At 39.5% G+C, this 23,492-nt stretch overlaps 1 long non-coding RNA gene across 1 annotated transcript in view; it reads right to left on the bottom strand.

The window, feature by feature from the left end:
• Nucleotides 1-272: 272 nt before the first annotated feature.
• LOC116668538 overlaps nt 273-23,492 on the bottom strand; it is a 215,510-nt gene continuing 192,290 nt past the window's right edge. The window contains exon 3 of the long non-coding RNA XR_004325672.1: nt 273-372. This is a non-coding gene — a long non-coding RNA (uncharacterized LOC116668538). The remainder of the gene's footprint in view (nt 373-23,492) is intronic.

Raw genomic sequence — 23,492 nt, 5'->3', positions numbered from 1 at the left:
TCCCCCTGCCAAATTTTAAATTGTACTTGGCATTAAATGACAATAGAACATTGGTATCAAATAGTAAGCCTGGAGAATGTCTATACGTGTATACCCACATGGTTGTTTGAATGAAAAAAGATAATTCCTCTTTTCCCAAAAGTAGAGCTTCTCAGGTTGGAGGAAAAAAACCTGAACTTGCTCTGTTCAACCTTTTCTCCTCCTGTCTTGGTCACCTCAGGCTGCTATAGCAAGTTATCATATGGTTTAAACAATAAACATTCATTTCTTACAGTTCTGGAGGCTGGGAAGTCCAAGATCAAGGTGCCAGCAGAGTCAGTGTCTGGTGAGAGTCCTCTTTCTGGTTTGCATGTAACTTTCTTCTTGCTGTATCTGGTGGAGAGAAAGAAAGAGCTCTGGTCTCTTCTGTTCCTTTGAGGACAGTAATCCCATCACGGAGGCTCCACCCTCTTGACCTCTAACTAATTACCTCCCAAAGGCCCTACTTCCAAAAACGGCAACACTGGAACTTAAGAGCTTCAACGTATGATTTTGGGGGAGCACAAACATTCAATCTATAGCACCTTCCCTCTCCACTTTTCACCCCATACCCACTAAGGGACCCCACAAAGCCAGATTTAGAAGCCCCTGTCCTCCCATTGACTTTCCTTTCTTGAGAATACTCCCAGGATAATGAGGTCATTCTCTTTTTCCATTTGTTCTAACTAACACATAGCCTTGATGAATCTAAGTGGCCACCCCTATATTCCACAATAGGTTCCAGAATAGTTCCCCTTCAAGGAAGCTGAATTCTGTAGGTGCCCCAGGGGTCAGGGGAGGGCAAAGAAGAAAAGCTGGAATAACAACAGATTTTTCATTTTTTTAAGGTCCCCTTTTGTTGCTATGACATTTTCTTTTTCCTGTAAGGAAAAAAGTAGTTCAGTGAATACTTTTGTTAAATTTAAAAATAATTTTCAATATTACAGAAGAATTTGTGCTCATTTAACTTGGTTATCAATAAATTAAGGATATGTCTCTGAATCAAACTTTGGGTTTAAAAAATTGCCTAGCTTTTTTTAGGACACATAAAACAAGCTGCAACTCTTCATGGCCAGAGACTGTTAATTAGAAGGTTTTGTTGTGTTTCAGAAAAGGGCTGTGCTTTGAAGACTACTGGCAACAGAAATAAGAGGTTTATAACAAGCAAACTGTTACTAAAGAGTTAGAAGGTACCAAAGTTTATGGATGATAAACATAAAAACAGTGAGAGGACATCCCAAGTTCCCCCTGTGATAATGCTGAATCTTTTGTTCACTCGCATCCTAAGGCACTTTCCTGAGCAGGGGAGAAGGTGGGGGGATTTCAGCCACCACCTGCAGAACTGCACTTCACTCATGGTCTCTCTTCTCGATGAAGCAGCCTGCAGTCCATGCCCACAGGGATAAGTCATCACCCATCACAGGCGGTAGCAGAAGAAAAGACTGAGAACTGCCCGGTGATGAGATGCCCAGATGCCTGACCTCTCTCCACACTGTGAGTTTGCATCTCTGAGGTTTCTGCTCTGAGCCCTCTGTTTCCAGAGGCCACAAACACACATGAGCAGCTAAAACCCAAGGAAACTCTACCTCTCCAACCCCCACCACTTAATTCCCCTAGAGAATTTCAGTGGAAATGTAGTAAGATTAAGCTGAGGTTCCAAAGGAAATTATAGGTGGCCACACTCCCAAATGGGAATTTACACACCAGTTTTGGGCAGCCTTTTGGATTGGCCCCTGACCTATTTTTCTACTAAATATTCTTGTGACAGGAATAGCTCACCTTGGTTGAATAAAGAAATGATAGTCTATCATTGTCCTGATAGAGAATAGCTACTTAGAATTTCTTATGGCCATTCTTCCTGTAAAGCAAGTAGTTGCATACTGCCTTAACCTTTCTATTTGTTTATAAACTTGGAATTTCCTGCATTTCATTGGCTTAAAGCAGGGTATCTATATTGTAAACCAGCCATGAAATCTATAGTCTATTGAACATTGTGTAAGAAATAAAAATTTCCATGTCCTCTAGTCAATGAGATGAGAGCATCTGTGTCTTAAATAAAAACAGAATCTAAGGAAAGGGTGAAACTGAAGAATAGGGACCTGGACTCCTACCCTAACCTTTGTTTTGTTTCAGAGGAGTGGCTGGTGGGGAGTTCTCACTGGTGGAGACTCAGAGAGTTTTGACATCTTCAGTGGTGTGCTTGCAGCTCACTTGGAAATCCATCTGCAGAAAAGAATCCTGCTTTCACTCCACAAAGACAGCGCTCTCTCTGCACCAGAGCAGCTGTTTCCCCATAGTGGTCATGGAAGTCTCCACAAGCAGACATGGAAGTCACTGCTCAGAGTCTTGTCCTGCAGGGTGAAGCTAGCCCTCTCATAGCCGCTGAGCCCTGGGACCTACTCTGTGAGCAGGAAGATTGATCACAAGGTAGTTTATTTTGTCAGAGGATCATGGGTGAGTCAGGAGACAAGGAAATTCAGAAACCAAAGTCAAAAGTGATTGTGTATAGAAGAGGAAGCCAGCTGCACCTGGCAGTCGGCTACCAAATCAGAACGAGCTGTAATGGAAAACGGATGCGTTTATAGAAAATCCACCTCCCATCCTTCCCTGGCCAGAGCTGCTGCCCTCTTCACAGGGAGTCAACGTATTAAGTTTGGCAGCCTTGTAGAGCTTGCCATGCCAGGGAGGTTATTAAAACTGAACTGAAATGGTTTCATAACTCAAACTGGAAACAAGAGTGAGGAAAATGCTAACACCAAAGTGACAGACCAGAACGAAATGGAGCTAGAGCCGTAGGCTCTCTGGCTCATGTTTCAGGAGGTTCCACGTGTTAAAATAGGCTGAAAAGTTAGCTAAATAAAACAAAGTGCCAAGCGAGACATTTAACACCCTTGAAACGGGGCTTACCAATGAGAGGATTCTGTGATTCACAATGTTGACTGAGCTGCACTTTTGGGAGTCCGAGAAGACAAGACTGATTATAACTACATCGCCTAAAATGTCTGTCACATGTGAGGAATTTCTCCCCTCTCCCCAGTGCCTCTCATTGATTTGAAGGATCTCAAAGATATGTTTTTGGTTCTCAAGGATAAACTACCCCCTGGTAGAGAGTACCAGAAATTGAAAAAGCAGATGAGTGATGTGTTTTACTGTCACCTATTACAGTCTTTAAGAGTGTAGGCCAAATCCTTTTTGGAAAGACATACTAATTTCAGAATTATACAACTTAAAGCACTTGCTAAAATTTTGGAGGATCTGATGTTAGCAGAATAGTTCAGGAGAGCTACAAATAGACTATACTTATTTTTCCAGGTGGTTTTATGTGTGTCCAAAATAAAGCTATCATTGCAAAAATATCAGCTATCATCTCTGGGAGGCCCCCAGTTGAGAATCAGCAAACAGTTTTCATCTTTGGAGCCAAAATGGATGTTTTCAAGCCCATTGAAAAGGGAAGTCACAGGTTTTATCCATGAGAATACATGGTAAGACCAAGTGATGCCAATGCAGCTCAGAGGAGAGAAAGGGCTGTGTCTGCAATTTCAGTGGCCATGACCAAAAATCATGGTAAGGATTATCAAAATGAAGAAGATAGGGAATGTCAGAGCTAATAGTCAAAAGCTAATGCTCTTTGGAGCTTCCTGGGACAATTCAGTAACTATTTTTGTTCTTTTCAAATATATTTCTTATATTTCAAATATCTCTTATATTTACTTTTTATCCATAAAATTTTATTTGTCTCTCATTAAGCAGCAAATCGTGGCAACTCTGACTTCAAATTATATCCAGATTCCCGTATTTATCACCATGACAACCCTATGGTGGTCAGGCATGATTACTCTCACCTGGATTACTGTAGTAGTCTCCTCTTAGGCCCCCATTCACCCACCTTGGCCTCCCTGTGGTTTGTTCCCAATGCAGCATCCAGAGTGATTTACAGACATAGAGGAGCTCTGTTCAAAAATTCACCACTAGGAGAGGATTTGGGGAAGATGGGGTAATAAGAAGTACCAGGAATCTGTCTCCCCATCTAAACAACAATTTCACTGGTAGAATCTGTCTGATGCAACTATTTGGAACTCTAGAGTCTACTGAAAGCTCACAACTTCCAGAGGACGGCATGGACAGTACATTGTGGTTACTTTTGGTCAGTTTTAACCCATACTAGAGTAGGAGCTACCCATCCCCTACTCCCAGCTGCATGGGAGGCAGCTGTGCATGTGTTTGTGGACAAGCTTGCACACAACTTGTAGGAGCCAAGGTGGGCAAAAAGTACCCTGTCCACCAAGTATCAGTGATCTGTGCTCTAATAGCTGGCTGCTGCTTCTGATTACAGAGGTGCCAACAAATAGGAGGGCAACCATTATTGTTGCACCTCCCCACATTGTTGCAAGTCCCTCCTCTCATGGCTAAAGTAACTTACAGGGGATTTTAAGAACTGGCACACCCTCCTCCTTCTTTATTTTTCTTTTCCCCTTTTTAGGAGTCAGACATTAAAGACCAGGACATTCAAAAAGAATTGCATATATGGGGAAAATTAGAAAGTAATCACACATGTCCAGGGAAAGTCACAGGCTCAGAGGACCTGAGACGATTTTAAGTTTAAGCCAGTTCCTTGGCACAGAGACAGATTACAACAATTTAAAAAACAAAACAAAACAGGAAACAATAACCAAGACCAGCAAACTCTAGAGAAGGGAGATAATCTGATTTCCAGAGTTACCACATAATTAGATTCAAATGTCCAGTTTTCAACAACAGCAAAAAAAAAAAAAAAAAAAAAAAAAACCCAGAAGGTATACATTGACACAGAAAAGTATGGCCCATTCAAAGGAAAACAATAAATCCTTGAAAAAGACCTGATGGCAGCTGAATCAGACAAAGACTTCAAAATAATCATCTTACAGGTTTTCAAAGGATGAAAGAAAGATGTGAGGAAACTCAATAAAATTATTTTTGAACAAAATAGAATATCAGTAAAGAGAAAATCTAAAAAGAACAAAAAAGAAAGTCTGGGAGCTGAAAAGTACAAGTGAAATGAAAATTTCACTAGAGAGACTCAAAGGCAGATTTAATCAGGCAGAAGAAAGAATTGGTGAACTTGAAGATAGGACAATGTAAACTATTGAGTCTGAAGAGCAGAAAGAAAAAACAATGAAGAAAAGCAAACAGAGCCTAAGGGACCTATGGAACATCATTATGTGGACCAGCATATGTCCTGTGGAAGGAAGGGAGAGAGAAACAGAGAGAGAGAGAAAGGGGCAGAGAGAATATTTGAATAAACAATGGTTGAAGGCTTCCCAAATTTGAGCAAAGACATGAATATAAATACCCAAGAAGCTACATGAATTCCAAGTAAGATGAGCTCAAAGAAATCCACACTGGGACTCAATATAATCAAATAGAGAGACTCTTGAAAGAAGCAAGAAAGAAGGAATCTGTCACATACAAGTGATCCTTGATAAATTACTGTATGGTACAGCAATTCTACTTCTTGGTATACGCCCAAAATAACTGAAAGCAGAGTCTGTACACCATGTACACTCTTATTCATAACAGCATTATTCACAATAGTGGAAGCAACTCAAGTGGCAGAGACAGATGAATGGTTAAGTAAAATGTGGTATATACATACAGTGGAATATTATTTGGCCTGAGAAAGAAGGAAATTCTGACACATGCTATCACATGGATGAACCTTAAGAAAATTATGCTACATGAAACAAGCCAGTCACAAGAAGATAAATACTGTATGATTCCACTTTGAGATGCTTGGATTAGTCAAAGTCATAGAAACAGAAAGCACAATGGTGGTTGCAAGGGATTTGAGGGGGGAAGGAGAATGAGGAGTTATCATTTAATGGGTACAGAGTTTCAGTTTTACAGTATGAAAGAGTCATGGAGATGGATCGTGGTTACAGTTATACAATATTATGAATATGTGCAAACCTCTGAATTGTACACAAAAAACTGTTAAGATGGTAAATTTTATATTATTTGTATTTTACCACAATGAAATTTATTTTTAAAAGACTGATGGCTTTCCACTCTACTCAGAGAAAAAACCAACAAGGCCCCCACATCAGTGATTCTCAACTCCCAGTGGGCATCTAAGTCATCTAGGGAGCTTTAAGTAACATATACGCCTGTACCACCCCTACCAATTAGGTTTGAACTTGTCCAGGGTGGAGCCCAGGCAGAACCTGGTTCTGGTCCCATATCATTTCCTAATACCCTCCCCTGCCTCAATACAGGTGCACTGACCTCCAAGCACACTTCCTCCTCAGACCTCACTTGACTCTCATGTGCCTTGCCTCCTGCTTCACTCCTTCTTGAGCTGACACTCTACAAGTATCTGTTAAAAGTATAATTTTCTAATTAATACAATATGGTAGGGTATGACTGATTTGGAAGGTCTGCCCTACTAAAATATACTTATTGACTTGGACATTTAAAATTTCCCACCCCTTTTCAGAAACTTACCCACTGCCTAAATGGAGAGACAGATGTACTTGGAATGAACACTGCCATGTCCTCGCCATTTTTAACGTTGGAGGGAACCTGGCAGGATGTTTCTGCCCAGTGCTTTACATTGTAAACAAGGATGAGAGGAAAGAGCAGTCCCCATGACAGCTGACTACAACTAGGGATTTTCTTTGGGGCCCCATGTCTTGCCCTTATTCGTGTAGATTTTTCATTATATGTCATAAGTTGTCCATGAATGCTTAAATATAGAAGAAGTTTTAAAATCACATATCGTAGAAACATGCCCCGTTTCCCATAGCCTGGGGAACCCCCAGCTGCTGAGTGCTCCAGTGGGGAGGATTCCCCAGATTGAGAAGGGTTATCTTACCTACCTCCCTAACTGAATCTGAAAGAACATAAGACCCTAAAGTTAACCCTCTCAGCCACACAATCATTTCTGTATCTCCTGATTCCCAATGCTACAGTATACAGTGTGAGTTACGGTTACCAACAAGTTACTCAGTATTCTGTGGGATGGCTACCTTAGCTCAAAGGAACTGTGTTCTTTTAATTTTTCTAGCAATTGCTAATCCTAAAGGGGAGGACTTGGTTGGGTCCATTTGTACCCATCTAGTACAGGTTGAATATTTGGCCAGTATTTGAACTTACTGCTCAAATACCTTGCCCAGCTACTTCAAAGACAGCTTCCCTGGTATTCATACAAGTGGTAGCCTGTGTCCAAAAAATTGCTCTTTGGTCTAATCAGCTATACCTAGATTGGGAGGCTTAGTTTCACTTAAAAAGAAAATGGCATGTCATAGCAGCTTATGCTAGAAAGAACCAACTGAAACCACTTTCCTTCAAAAGTAGGTATGTAAGAGAAAGCATTCCAGATTGTATGGACTTCTGCTGCAGCCCATTCAGTACAATTACTATCCCCTTGTGACAAGACAGTGTTTTAATGTGTCAACAGCTATGGTCTTTTTCATGTATTCCCTGTTAACCCATGACCCTGCCCCATTTAGCCAGTTAGATATGAGAATCTATTGCCTATACGAAGGTCATAGCTGACTGTACGGAACAAAAATAAAACGTTAATTCTTAGCTTTTGAGCTTCAAAATCTGAGGTCCAGATGTGAGGCAAAAGAGTTGGAAAATTCCATGAGCAGACAGAGTGAATTTTCTGCCCACTGGATACTAGATAAAAACTCCTTGGGCTTGGGGAGGAAGAAAGAGTAAAAGGAAAGTAGTACTAAAGGAGTCTGGTAAGGGATACTACACTCTCCTGAGGTCAAAATCTACAACGCAGAAAACAGTGGAACTGTTTGTAAATTTGAGGAAATCAGGGTGGAGGAAATCTGTGTCTCACTTCCTGAGTGGAACCTAGAAGAGCAATAAGGATGCAGGTCTCTTCCCTATCCTGAGTGGTGGAACAGCACTTGACTAGACTGGGCAGTCCAGTCAGTCTGGGCAATGGGTCCTGAGACAGCTTCAGTGGTAAAGACGAGCATTCAAGAGAGCTATGTCTAGTGGGAGTCAGTGGACCTGAAGAACCCCTATCATGGGACCAAGTGGGATGTAGAATGATCTGATTGGACTTTGGACAGACACTAGATGGGGGAATAGAGCTCTTTTACATGTGTATATCCACCAATGCCTGGACACCAATATGGCTAAGGATATAGTAGCAGATTCCCCATGGATAGATAGATGGCAAACAAAGACTAGACATCGTTCCTGTCCCCTCCCTCATGCCCTGATGGCTTGAGGCACGAAGACTTTTGATACACTTCCATTGAGAAGCAGGAAGGAAGTCAACAGGTCAACCACGAACTGACTTAGAAAATCCTTAAGTAAAACACAGAAGCATGAAATAACTAACATTAAGTTTCATCTTTTAGGAAAAGTAAAGGCTTGCGGCTGACTTTCCTTTGAAAATAATTATTAAGTCTTGTGAGAGATTCTTTACCAGTAATCTATGCATCCTCTAGGGAAATAAGATGTTCTTCCTTGGAGAAAGAGAAATTGCAGAAAAAATAAATATAGAAGCATTATGGTAGCTCAACCAAAACATGTAGAAAAAGCTCAGTTTTCTAAAATTCAATTCACGTTGCCATTTTAGACTGAAATGACTATCACTAGGGAGATGAGAAGTGGTTAAGTTGCTTTTGTTCAGCTCTCTGTCATTGTTTAATTAGTATCCACCTTTCAAGATTTTTTTGAGGTAGTAGAGAACTTAAGAAATTCAATTCTAGACTAAAATTTTCTTTGTTCAAATCCTGGCTCATCTACTTCCTAGCTATGTGACATTAAAACCTTAATCTCATCTGTCTCTCTCCTTTTTATTATGAAGAATTTTTAAAATGTACAAGAATAGATTCAAGGGTAGATGATCCTCATGTATCTCTCACCTGATTGCAACAATTATTAATTCAGCCAATCTTGTTTCATTAACATTGCAACCCATTCCCCCACCTCTACAGTGTATTATTTTGAGGCACATCCCAGATAACATGTCATACCACTTTATTCATAACATTTCAGTATATATCTTTAAAATATAAATATTGTTTTAAAACAAATAAAACCAGGCTACCATTAGCACCCTTAAAAATTAAAATAATTCTTTAACATCATCAACTATGCAGTGTTTAAATTTACAATTATCTCAAAATTTCTAATTTTTTATAGTTTATCAGTTTAAATTATTTTCCATTGTCCACACATTGCAATTAGTTGACACATCTCTTAAGTCTCTTTTAATTTTTACATTCTGCTTTCACCTTTTTCCCATGTAATTATTGCCTGAAGAAAACTGGTCATTTGCCCTGTAGAAATTCCCACAGTCTGTATTTTGCTGATTGCATTCCTGGGTATTGTTTAACATGGCCCTGTGTCCTCTGAGTTTCCTGTAATTAGATCTAGAAGAATTCTGCATAGGTAGTGTTAGTTCTTCCAACAGGTAGTATATAATATTTGGTTGTCTCTCTTTTTGTTTATGTTCAATGCCTAGATTCTTTAGGGGTTGCAAAATGGTAATATTCTAATTTTTTTTCTTCCCCATGTATTAGCTGGAATACATCGATAGAAACGTCTCCTCACCTACAAATCTTAATATTCAAGAATACTGTTTATTTTAGAAAGGCCAGATAAATGCTTGATTTTCAAATAGTGAGTTGGTTCTCTCCAACAGTAACCAATTAGTTGTGTTTCTGTTAGGTTTTTTAGTATCATTATGAATTCGTGTATTTATACGTATTTGACATATTTCAATATACTGTAGTTATTATTTTTGTTTATGCTCAAATTATTCTTCTTTGTCCCATGGAGGCTACTGAAGTTGGCTCTTATGTCCTTTTGACATGACCACTGTCCCAGTCTACCTGGGAGCCAGAGAGGTTCCTGTGACACAACTTTCAGTCTGATAATGGGGAGAGTGCTGGGCAAATTGGAGGGGGCTGGTCACCCTAACCTCACTAGTCTTTGCTAGCTCCAGTATTCTGTGGTAAGACAAGGAATTCTAGGCTCAGCACGTACATTTCCTCTCCAGACCTGGAATTAGCTATTTCTCCAATACCACCAGGGTTCCTTTTAGTGGGAAATGGGATTTGAAAAACCTATTCTTTTAACCATACTTAAGCATCAACTTCTGTTTCTATAAAATGATGATAATATTCTTACCCACACTTGGTTGTTGTGAGGATTATATGCAATAATACTTGGAAAGCACAGAACCTACAACATAGAAACTGCTTGTTAAACGTTAGCTGCTATCACAACACTTACACAGGTAATACAGATAGCGCCGAGGCTAATTCACTCAGCAAAACTTGACATCATCTCAGGGAAATACCCATATATTTGGGAGTGAGCCACGTTAAAGAAACACAAATGGGAGCAGAAACATATTCCTTAGAGGCTCATTCTGCAATGGCTATAAACTTCAGTGTGTTTGTGCAATTTATTTGTTTCACATCCAAACCATCAGAACTGTCCAAACTTTCAACAAAAGAAGGCTGTGCAGCTGGACATGAGACTGTTTCTAGAAATGTCTTGAAATGTTTGGGTTTGGCACCTGAGAAGCCCTTGTTTATTCTGAGTTTCCTGTCCTTTTGCATATGTGTGTGGCAAGAGAAGAAAATTTCATACAATAGTTGAAAAATTAGTGACATCGTGTGTGTTGAAAGGGATTCCCCCCAAAAATAGTACTGGAAGCAAATGCAGAAAAGAATCCTCAGTAGGTTCCTGAGAAAATGATGTTGTCTCTTCTAGAATTCACTAAAGAGCAAGTTTTAGAAGATAACCACACTTGCCCTCTCAAAGTAGCTATTCATCTGAGTCATCTGAGGCTGAAGGCTGTAGTGAGCGCCCATGTTTGTGATGTACAGAAAGGAGAGACAGATCAAAGAAGTCTTGTTCTGTGAACCACTGCAAACAACTACAAAGGAGTTGATGAGTTCAGTACTGTCAGTGCCTGCTTTTTCAAAGTATAAGTCAATGCTTGACATACGTGAATCAATTTGCACTGATGGTGCCCCTGATAGTCGAAGAAAACTTCAAGATCCATTGCCTTTGTAAAGAAAGTAGACTATCATCATTAACACACATAATACTGCATCACGATGCTTTTGCTACAAACAACTTGCCCCCAAACTTTGAAAGCTTGTTTGAATATTGTGGTAAACACTATAAATTTTATCAGAGATTGTGCTCCAATCTCCTCCCCAACTTCAGGTTTTGACAAAGGAATAGGGAGTAAGTTCACTGTACAGAAACGAGGCGAGTTGTCAGTGGCCATGTGCTTACTTGTTTGCTTTTTTTTTTTCCTCAATCAGGTATTATTTTCTTACCAATTATTTACATACAAACAAAGATGAAAAGAAATTAATATAAAAACTGAGTAGTGTGTGCAAAAACCAGGCTGCACAAGAAGAGGATAATTATTAAATACTAGATGAAGATTCCTGGAGCAGATAATCTGGACAGTGTCTCTGGGTCACAGTCAGACTTATTTAGCTCTGCCAACATGTACCAGCACCCTTTCAGAGAAGTGAGGGGGCAAAGCATTGAGTGAGTCAGGAAAGCACAGATTGGTGACAGCTTGGTCATCTGGCAGGCTGTTGTGCGGGCCAGGTGCTAGCTATCCAGCAAGAAAATGGGAGTGGGCGATCTGTAGTTTTCAAGCTCCCCAGGCTTTCAGATCCCAGGCGTGGGAAAAGCAGAACACAGCCTAGAGGTGAAAAGAAAGACTATCCCGCTGCAGGGCAGCAAGGGAGTGCAGAAATTTCATCAGCACGCAGCCAAGGCAGGCCAGGTACAGAAAAGAATGTGGACAGGCTCATCCAGGAGTTCTGTCCTCAGATTCCAAAGCCACCTTGGGATGACAGCCTCACCTTGTCTCTTTCTGAGTCAGGCTGCTCCAATCGGCTACTTGCAGTGTCTTAGTACACAAGGAAATAAGCTTGTTTATTTGAAACCAAGGCAGTAATTCAAATAAAGAATTTTTTTTTGTATTTTGACTCAGTATGCATCCTGTTTTGCTAACATGCTGTGATTTTGTTTTTTTTGGGTTTTTTTTGCTGTATATCTCATGGTTTTCATTTATATTTTGTAATATTAAGGAGCATATGACATCCAAGTTGCTAATGATATTAAATGTAGTCTTTAGTCCTACAAATATCTTCTTTTTTTTTTTTTAGCTTTATGTTTTATTTATTATTTAATTATTTAATTTGGATAGGGGAGGTAACTAGGTTTAACTTACTTTTAGAGGAGGTACTGGGGATTGAACCAAGGACCTCATGCATGCTAAGGAAGCATTCTGCCACCTGAGCTATACCCTCCCCCCAAGAATTTTTAAATAGTTTGTTCTCTTATAATACGTGGCAAGTGCAATTAAATCCTAATAAATTTAACACACCTATGTAAGGAACTAGGATGAATACAGTAGAGCAGCTGTACATGTTTACTAGGAAATTTCTAGTTTAAAAGTGCGTTGAAGAAATCAATTTTATCCTTGCCTTTTTTGAAGGAAAAAAAAAGCTCAGTTAATGGAGTAGCAAGCTCAGCAAGGGGTATGACAACTCACTGGCATGAGGTGAGTAATGCTTTTTATTCATACTTTTTCCACGGGAGATTCTGTTCTTTCTGTTTGGCTTTAAAATTTCTGGAGAGAAGAGGTTTTGTTGTCTATTTTTGTCATTAATTTATGCTTTTTTTTCATTAAGCTACGAGAATGTAGTTAGTTCAACACCTTTTCAACTTGTGGGGTTTACTGAAGATTCCTTTATTGTCGTTTTTTTAAATGTGGAGTTAAAAGAAGAAGTATTTTTCTCTTTGGTGATACAATTAGAAAAAAGAGACGTGTATGTCTACTGCTTAGATCTACCTTATTAATTATGTTGTTCAAGCCTGACTTACTCTTTTTTTTTTTTTTAACTCTCATGGGATGAGAGAAGAGAATCCAGACTCCTCTATCAGTAAGTTCCTCCTTACTTCTCTTTATATTTCTAGTAGCTTTTGCTTTATGAATTTTTATGCCTAGATATTTGATATATGAAGATTCATGAAAATGAGAGCTTCATTATGGATTGTAACCTTTTTTCATTTTAAGATGTTCTTCTTTCTCTTTAATAATTTTGTCTTAATTCACCCTGAAGTAACATTAGTATCAGGAGCCCTGCTTCTTTCGCTGCATTTGCCTGGCATGATTTTAGCTGCCTTCGTCTGTATACAGCATATATTTGGACTGTGCTTTGTGATCTAAGCTTAGAGTTTTTTTTTCTTTCTGTAGGTTTACATTTCTTGATATGAGAGAAATATTTGGTCACAGTTCCATCACCCTTAGCTGCAGTTTTCCTTTATAATGTTGTACGCACACAAATTAAAAACACACACATATCTTTTTCCTATTTGGTCCTTGGTTTATTTATTGTGTGTGTTTTCATTTTGATCATTTTAAAGGCTTATAGTCTGTTCTAGGATCTTTTAGTGGTTACCTTTACAATTTTATGTATTATTATCATATTTTCAAATTCTTACATGGCATCTGATGATTCACCGCTGCAAATTACACTTACACTTACTCCATCTTGCCTATCCTACTCCTCCCCAGTTTTGGTTTATTAGATTATTATTTTCATTAACGCTTCTGGTTGTTATCTTTACACTTTTAAGTAACGCACTGACACCTCCATCAGCTGGGTTATCATTTTAAATGGTAAGTTTGGAAATCATACTACAAAACATGAGGAACTCAGGCTTACACTGCTTTTTCCTCTCTCTACCTCTCATTTTTGGCTTGGTTACTACTGCTAGTACTACTATTTCTACGTTACATTGTATTCTGTAATCATAATTCCTACAGTTGCTTAGCCTTATGCCTTTATTCCATAAATTCAGTGCTTTCTCTCCTCACCACCACAGCTATTCCCTTCATCTTCTGATTGGCATCTTCAAGTAATTCTTTTTTAAAAAAAGGACACAGAATTTTTTTTCTTTTTTTCCCTAGCATTCTTGCATGCTTGGAAATATCAAACAACAAACTGACTAGGTAAAAAATTCTTGGGTCATATATTTTCCACTTTTTTTTTTCATCTTCTAGTAGTTAATATTGCTAAGAAATAGTCTGAAAACAAAGTTAAATTTTTCCTTCTCTTTCTGGCTGACTTTTTTTTTTAAGGCCTGGATTCTTTCCTCTATCTTTGAAGTCCAGTAGGTTTACTAAGCCATGTCTCAGTGTTGATTTTGCCGATTTTTCTTTTTTTTCGTTGTTTTTTTTTTCCTGGCACAGCTGGACCTATTTCAAACTATGGATTCAGGTCTTATTTATTTCAGGAAATATTTACTCTATTATATCTGAGTGTTTGTTCTGTTTCCTTTATTAGAGACACCATTCATGGGAAAGCTGAAATTCCTTTTCCGCATTCTACAACTAGCATTTTCTCAATAATCATTTTAAATGTTTAAATATTCTTTCCTACTTATTTCCCTTTATTTTTACAAATCTACTCTTTATTTCTTTCCAGAAACTTATAGTTTCTATTTTTTAATCATTTTCTGTTATTTAACTATTTCTTACTTAAGCCAGTATAACTCTTCTTTGAACTACTGCTTCAGAAAAGCCATATTTAAACATTTTTAATGGAAATGTGTTTCTCTACAATTTTTATCTACATTATAGCATAATTTTCGGGAATGTGAGTCTGCCCTTTGCCATGTCCCTCTCATTTATTTTTCTTGCAGTATATCTGCATCATGTTCCACACAAACTCCTCTTGTATTATGACTTATATTTTCATGAGAGTACTCATTAATTCATGTGGACTGTTTTTTATAGGTGAACTATTTCCTAATATATGATATGGCAAAGAGTACAGTGAAGTGAGCTGGGTCAGTCACCTTCCTGGATTTCTCTCTGCCCTGTGGGTTTTGTCTCCCATCTGACAGGAGGTAGGCTTGGCCAGCCAGAATGGTCAACACAGAGCTTCATGGTCATCACCCACTCTTCCACGCTGCCTTTTAGCAAAGATGTCATGTCTCTTCCTTTCTTCTTTAAGTTCTGCATCCTCTCACAAGGCTCAGGGCTGCCCCCAAGTTTGCCCTCCTATCAAGACCTCGCTGTTCACTGAAGCCAAGGATCTCTTCTTTCAGATGCTCAGCCCATTTCAGGCAGGTTCTGTGTCTCCTGAGCTCTGAGAGTCATGACTCTTCTTCCAACCTCCTCTCTTAACCAAGCCCAACCTGACTGCACTAATCAGTAGTTGGGCTGTTTTCAAGTTTCATGGATATTTTCTTTTCTAATTCTCAAGAAATATTTAAGTTGTGTTCAGTGGATTTTAAAAAGAAAAGTGGGGCCAGATGCTGTGACTCTGCCATCCCACCGAAGACCTTAATGCAGCCAAAGAATGATTCTGGAGCCATTTCTTCTAAAATTGGATTTCATAAATAATATGATCTGATGAAAGATGATCTCATGGAAACCTGGCTGAATGCAAATAGAATTTTAGACAATAAAGTTTGAGAATTTCCAGTATGTTCAAACCAGTGGTATGTCCGCATCTGACAGTGGTACCAGAGGGCCCATCTGCTGGTGTGAGGTGGGGTTTTTATCGCACCTTTTAACTGCAGCTCAAAACAAGGCGTGTGACTACTTTATAAAAAGTTCCTCATTCTTGAATAACACTGACCGAATGGTTTCTCAGGAGAGTCAGTGAACCAGTGATCTTTATCTTTTTGTCTTTTGTGATTATTTTATTTTTTATATATCTTTATTGAAGGACAGTCAGTTTACAACGTTGCGTCAATTTCTGGCATACAGTACAATACTTCAGTCACATAGGAACATACATGTATTCGTTTTCATATTCTTTTTAACCATAAGTTACTATATGATATTGAATGCAGTTTCCTGTGCTCTACAGTATAAATTTGTTGTTTATTTGTTTTATATATATTAGTTAGTATCTGCAAATCTAAACTTTGTAGTTGTGTGATTCTTTATGACTTTTTTAGGATTTCTATTAAATTTAATTAAACATAATTCTTTCTTAGCCTGTATTACCTAGGATACTTGTATTGTGATAAAATACACATAGCATTTACCATTCTGACTCTTTCTGAGTGTACAGTTCAGTGTATGAAGTGCACTCAGATAGTTGTGCAGCCACTGCCACTACTCCAGAACTTTCCACCATCCAGGACATTAAGCACTAAGTCCCCCACTCCTCTCTCCTCAACCCCTAGTAACTACTTATTACAGTTTTCAACTTGAGAAACTAACCTTAACAATTTTTTCTCTTGTTTTACTCTTTAAAAAATGTTTTTTTCAGAGATTATTGACAAGAGATAGGAGAAAATGTTTAGAAAATAAAGCGAATGCAGGCTATAGTAAATATTAAGAGTTGCTCTTTGACATAAATCATAGCAATTTTTTTGGATCCGTCTCCTAAAGCAAAGGAGATAAAAGCAAAAATAAACAAATGGAACCTAATTAAACTTAAAAGCTTTTGCAAAGGAAACCAAGACAAAACAAAACAAAACAAAAACAACCCACAGAGCAGGAGAAAATATCTGCAAGTGGTATGACCAGACAGGGGTTAATATCCAACATACATAAACAGCTCATACAATTCAACACTGAGAAACAAATAGCCCGACTGAAAAATGGGCAAAAGAGATAAACGGACATCTTTCCAAAGAGGGAATGCAGATGACCAGCAGACACGTGAAAGAAATGCTCAACACCACTAATCATCAGGGAAATGCAAATCAAAACCACAATGATCACCTCACACCTGTCAGAATGGCTATCATCAAAAAGAACACAAATAACAAATGCGACTGAGGACGTGGAGAAAAGAGAACCCCCATACCCTGTTGGTGAGAATGTAAACTGGTGCAGCCACTGTGGGAAAAAGTATAGAGGTTTCTCAAAAAGCTACAACTAGAACTATCATATAACCCAGCAATTCCACTCCTGGGTATATATTAAAAAAAATAACAAGAACACTTAATTCGAAAAGATTCATATACCCCCATGTTCATAGCAACATTATTTACAATAGGTAAGATATGGAAGCAACCTAAGTGTCCACCAATGGATAAAGAAGATGTGGTGTATACACACACACACACACACACACACACACACACAATGAGATACTACTCAGGCACAAAAGGAGTGAAATTTTGCCATTTGCAGCAACAAGGATGGACTTGGAGGGCATTATGCTTAGTGAAATAAATCACAGAAAGACAAATACTGTAGGATATCACTTACATGTGGAATCCAAAAAATACAACCCACTAGTGAATATAACAAAAAAGAAGCAGACTCACAGATATAGAGAACAAACGAGTGGTTACCAGTGGGGAGAGAAAAGTGGGGAGGGGCAATTTAGGGGTAGGGGATTAAGAGGTACAAACTATTAAGTATAAAATAAACTACAAAGATATATTACATGGGGAATATAACCAAAGTTTTACAATAATTATAAGTAGAATATAATCTTTAAAAATTACGAATCAACATATTGTAAACTTGTAACTTACAGTATTGTACAGCAACTATACTTCAATAATTTTTTAAATTTAAAAAATAAATTAAAAAAATGAATTGCTGCACTTGGTACAAAGAAGCGTGGCTCTCAATCCGGGGGAATGACAGCTAACACTTACATAGCGCTTCCTCTGTGTGGCTTACTCAGTCTCCCCAGCAATATGTTCTAATAATACCCAGAGACATATTATTACCTTATCCTCATTTTACAGATGAGAAAACTGAGGCACAGCCAGATTAGGTCATTTTTTCAAAGCACTGATATGTCTGGGACTAGAATCCAGGCACTGAGAACACAAAGTTTAAGCCCATATGAAACAAGAAAAGAGCGTTTAAATGCTAAACATTGTGGTTTTAAATCTAGGTCTCATTTCGCCTCCAGCCATTTTTCAGAAAATGCTCTCTAAAAGATCACTCCGTAAACAACTAGTGACCAAATCCATATGCCTTTCTAAGTCCTTATTTTCCTCAGCCTCTCTGAAGCTTTTAAAAGTCTTAAGCAAACCTGCCTTCTTCAAATTCTCTCCTCACTCAGCATCTGAGATATTAGCAGAGTAAGTTGAGAAACATCACTGCAGTAGAGAAACTTGGACTTGAACATGCAGTAGTGGACAATAAGGAACAGCTGGAGAGCCTTGAGCAAGGGAGCAGCAGGTTTAAAGTGGTCTCTTAGGAAGGTTAGCCTGGAGGGCCTGCAGGCCAGACAGGCTGGGCTGGGTGAGATGGGGCGCCACTCCAGGAAAAGTCGGCAAGGCAGTTGTCAGAGGGATCTGGGCATGGTCATGACTGAACCCTAAGGAATGTTTATGCTTTAAAGAAATTGATTCTCAGGCACATCATTAGGATACTCAGGATGCGATTTTTTAAAATCCCTATGAAACTCATAGCTCTTGTATTTCAAGCGAGCATGGATGTCTATGGAGAACGTGGTTTTCCAGATTACCAAATGCTCCCTTTATTGAGATCCACAGGAAAATCTCTCTCAGCTCCTGCTTCTCCTAAGCAATTTTATTGTGTGTTATCAAATCTGAGTCCTACAAATGCACATGTGCCAACTTTGCAGCGCCTGCTAGAAAACGCAGCAGGAATTGGGTGGCTCCCGGGGAAAGGGCACGTGCAACTTCACAGCCGGTGTTGTGGGTCCTCACCCAGCCTTGGCTCCATCTGTCTTATCTACTTGTATTCACCCCTTTGCCATATTTTGTCACTTACTTTGGAATTAGTCTGTTTCACAGTCCCATTTGTATCTTTGAAAGATCATTTAAATATTTTCTGGAATAGGGAAGGAGAGAGAACGAGAGAAATGAAATTTTTAAAGAATGTATCCCGAGTCAGACAACTCTAAGAAGACATTTTGAGACAAGTGAGGGAACTAGAAAATGGGTATTATACTAAGAGACTGTTACTAATTTTCTGAGTAAAATAGTAGTATTGTGGATTTTTTTAAAGTCCTTATCTGTTAGTAATTCATAATGAACTATTTATAAGTGAAATGTATAACTGTCTGGGATTTGCTTCAAATTATTCCAGAAAGAAAAAAGAGCAAATGGGAATCACAATGTAGCAGAGCAAGACCCTATGGGGTCTTTCCAGGACAGACTGCCCTCACCCCCTGCCTATGTCTGTAGAAAAACTTCAGCCAAAAAATTAATTCAATCAGAGAAATGAGAAAATGCAGAAACAAAGGAAAACAGTCAAACAAGACAGAATAATAGTTTAGCTATTAAGTCAAGTCAAGGACCTTTAGTTCCTCCTCCAGGACTATGGATAATGTTCTGAGCTATGTCTTTTGAGCTGTTTTGCAGATACTGAAACCCCCACCAGGTGGACGACGTTAACTACGTGATGACCAGACTGTAGCCATGACATAAGCTGCTGCATCTTGCACAAGTCCAAGAACTAGCCTCAAGGAAACGAGAACAAACCAGTCCTGGAACTGAAAATTAACTGTACTTAAAACAATCCAGACGACACTGCTCAGACCCTGCACGACCAATTTCAAGATGACTGCGGAGCTGATGGGGCTGTTCCGCATGCAAACCCCTCCCTTTAACTATACACCTCTGAAACTGTCCTTTAAAAGCTCTTGCCCCCTAATCACCAGTTGGGAGTTGGCTTTTCACATTTTCCACCTTCTCCCCAGGTTGCTGGCCTCCTAAATAAAGCAATCTCCTTTCCTACCAACACTTGTCTCTCGAGTATTAGCTTTCAAGTAGCAAGCAGCTGAACCTGAATTCAGTAATAAAAGGAGAAAAAAACACATAAAAACAGGGTTGTTTTTTTTTTTTTTTTTTTTTTTTTACTGTGGGAAACTGTGACGATGATGGCACTTCTTGTAGCAATACTGTTTTTGAGAAAAGGTGTGGACATTCTTAGAAAGTCACAATGCGTAGTTCTTCATCTGATTTTGGGGGGCTTCAACTAAACTCTTAGCGGATGCATGAATGGTCAGTTTACATTGACAGTGAATGTGACTCACGTAATGTTTACTAAATAACTGTAGCAGAGGACCCTGAATTTTAGATTTTAGCGAGGAAAGCAGAAAGGAAAGGAACAGCTATGTATTAAGCACTTAAGTTATTCTGGGCACTGTGTTCAGGACCTTCACGTGTATTAGCTCAGTTTCCCATCAGCCTGACTGGAGGAACATTCCCTCCCTCCTCTCTGTGTTTACTCCTTTTGTTTGCCCTGAGTGCTGGGTGCTAACTGTGTGGTTCGTTGAGCTGAGAAGTTCACAGTCCTGTCTCCACGGGACATGTGAGGAAATGCCCAGCTCTCGTTCTGACTTGTAAAAGCCACCATGATCGGCCCTGGAGTCAACGCTACATTAACAGTGAACTTTTCTCACCCATGAACCAGAAAGGCTTCACGGGCCACTTGGAACAGTGTCATGCAAGACAAAGTTCCTTCGAAGTGAGAGTCTCTATCCCCGGCCATATTTTCAGAGACTTGTGAGGCATTTGATTCTACAGGGTGAGTCCCAGTCAGACCAACATCAGTTAATGATGTGGGCTCTGGGGCCAAAAGGCATTGAGTTTGAATCCCAGCTCCACTGCACCATGAGGGATAATGTATCATTTCTGCCTGTACCTCAGTTTCTTTGTCTGTATAATGGGGATAATGATAGGACCCACTCCATAGCTTGTCATGAATTTTAAGCATGTTAATATATGCAGATATAATATACATAATATATGTTCGGTACAGTGCACAGCACCAAGAACCCCTTGGCCAACACTGGCTGATGTCGCTGTTGTTCATTATTAATATTATCATTAGGATCATTTCTAACTTAACAGTCTTTCGCTTCCTCTAAAATTAGCTGCAATCACATTTTAGAGAACGCTTTTGTCACTTCTATAGGTGAGAACAAATCTACTTAGGTTGAATACTATAAAGCAACATTGTTCTAATAAAATAAAATGTGAGTCACAGATGCCATTATAAATTTTCTAGTATTCACAACAAAAAAGCAAAAATAAATCAGTGAAATGAATTTTAATAATATATTTTACTTAAGCCAATATGTCCAAAATATTGTCATTTTTGACATATAAAAATATAAAAGTATAATGAGTTATTTTACACTCTTTTGAAGACTTGATACACTAAGTCTTCAAAATCTGGTGTGTAATTTGCATATGCAGCAAGCTTTTAGAAGGAGGAGTACCGAGTCAGAGCGAGAACACTTGGCCAGGCAGGGGACCTGGGTCCCAGTGCTGACTCAGCTCCACCCTCTAAAAGTTAGGAGAGGCTCCCAAGCACTGTGTGCAAAGTGACTTTGGGTAAATCAAACCATTTCTCTGAAACTTAGATTTTTCCAGAAAGCCTAAGAGTGGGAATAAAAAGGTCCATGGGCACACACTTAAAACAATTTATCTTAAATTCCAAATAATAGACCCTTAAGCCAAAGAAAATCCTCTCCCAGTCAATATGCTGAGGTGGCTACTGTCTGTTTGAAACAGGCAGGAGTTCTCCGTTGCCTGCATTTCTCTAGTCCTTCCACAAGTATCTGCTGGGCACTTGCTCTGGGCTGGGCACCATTCTGGGCTCTGGGGAAACAGGTGTGAATAAAATCCTGGCTTCCAGGAGTTTACAGTCTTGTGGAGGAGGCACATGGTGGGGCTGCCATATTGAGGTCTTGACCCTCTCCAATGTGTAGGGAGAGGAAGAAACAGTTAAACATGCACTGGAGGGTTAGTGCAGAAAGAATTCACTTCATGGCTCACCTTTCAGCTTGGCTTTTAAGGAGGAGTGAGAGGTTAAAAGAAGAAAAATCAGAAGAATCACTGAGTAGGGGAGAACATTCCAGGCAGAGAAATGAAGGGTGCCCTAAATAACAGTGCATAACGACAGGGATCTAATGGTCCTTTCTCTGGCTTGGGATGCATGGGGATGGGGTGCAAAGTCTCGTTTCTCAGCATGCTGATGTGTCTGCACGCTGGTCAGGCACAGGTGGGAATGAAAAAGCCAATACCTTACATATGCGCCCACTTCCTGGCTCCTCTCCACTCCCTCAAGGTCTAGTTCACACGTCAGCTCCTAGGTGAGACTTCTCCTAGACCCCTGAGGCAGTCTCGGTCACTCCCTGCTTGATGATAATGGTAGCACAACCTTGACTATGCCGTATGCTGTTCCCCACGAGACTGGGAGCTCACTGAAGGGCTTGTGTCCCAAGCACCTGGCCGTGTCTTGCATAAGGGGACGCCAATAGATATTTTTGAATCAACCTCAAACATTCAAAAACGTGTATTGAATACTGAAGTCACAGAAATGGTCAATAAGTACTCTTGATTTATTCATGTTTGTACATAAACCACCCACGTAGCACAAAGTGAAGGTTTGGTGACTTATCTGCCAAATGGGGAGCGTTTTAACCTACAAGTCTAATTTCCAACTCTGAGCTATTTCATGATAGTTGTGCTGATTTTCAACCTACAGGATGACTTAGAAATATTTACCAAAGTATCCAAGATTTGTGGCTATTACTCCATTTATGCTGATCCCTGTTTTGTCTTTGCCAGGTGGGCATACTGTTACCTGGCTGGCACACTGCATGGGCTTGCTGTGACCATGAAGTGAGATTCTTTGTTTGAAAGTGCTTTGAAAAAGAGAACGTGCCCCATGGAGGCTGTTGTTGCTGGTATCTTAGGATCCAGAGTATATAGTGACCTGGGCGCCCATTTGATGTGAGTTTTCTTGGAAACTTATTTTTGGTTGTTGTCTCAGAGGTGCCACCCTCTCCTCCTAGCATGCTGTCCTACACAATTATATGCTTAACGTTCAGAGTTAGGTTCAAGGGTTAGAATAGGAAATTAGGGACCCCACTTTCCCTCAAACCCAAGAGGAAGAAAACACTTCATCTTTTGGGCACAAAGAACAAGCCCACTGTGTGCCTGACACTGGGACAGGTGTTTTACACTCATTACTTCTAATGCTCACCATAGCCTTAGAGGGAGGCATTAGCATTTCTCTTTATAAATGAAAAAATGAGCCCCATTAAGGGTACATGACTTGCCCAAAGCACCACAGCCAGTTAATGGTGCAGCCTAGTACATGAATAAAGGACTGAATTGCTCCAAAGCTCCTTTCTTTTTAAGATGCAAAGACTTCTGGAATGTTCGCTCTCATCATCTGTGAAATTGGTTCAGTAATACCTTCCTTGCCTACCTTATCGGAGTGCAGTGGGTGTCAAGATAAAGAAAGCAGCCTTAAGAACTGAAACGACATGCGTGGTGACAAGAGTACTAACAACACTGTCCACGGCACTTCTCCATGTATCCTCAGTAAGGTGAGATGACGCTCTGGGGGCCACAAAAAGTATCCTACTATTCATAGCCACTGGAATCCTTACATGCATTTATGTGGGGAAAGTAAATGCCCTCTTGGACCTTCCAGAGAAGCAATATATGTGAAGGTCAAGGACACCAACTCTGGAGTCAGACTCTGCTCT

This window comes from Camelus ferus, chromosome 14, assembly GCF_009834535.1.
Source record: "Camelus ferus isolate YT-003-E chromosome 14, BCGSAC_Cfer_1.0, whole genome shotgun sequence".
NCBI classification, from domain to species: domain Eukaryota; kingdom Metazoa; phylum Chordata; class Mammalia; order Artiodactyla; family Camelidae; genus Camelus; species Camelus ferus.
Note: the sequence above shows the minus strand (reverse complement) of the source record. Positions and strands in the feature narration are given on the sequence as shown.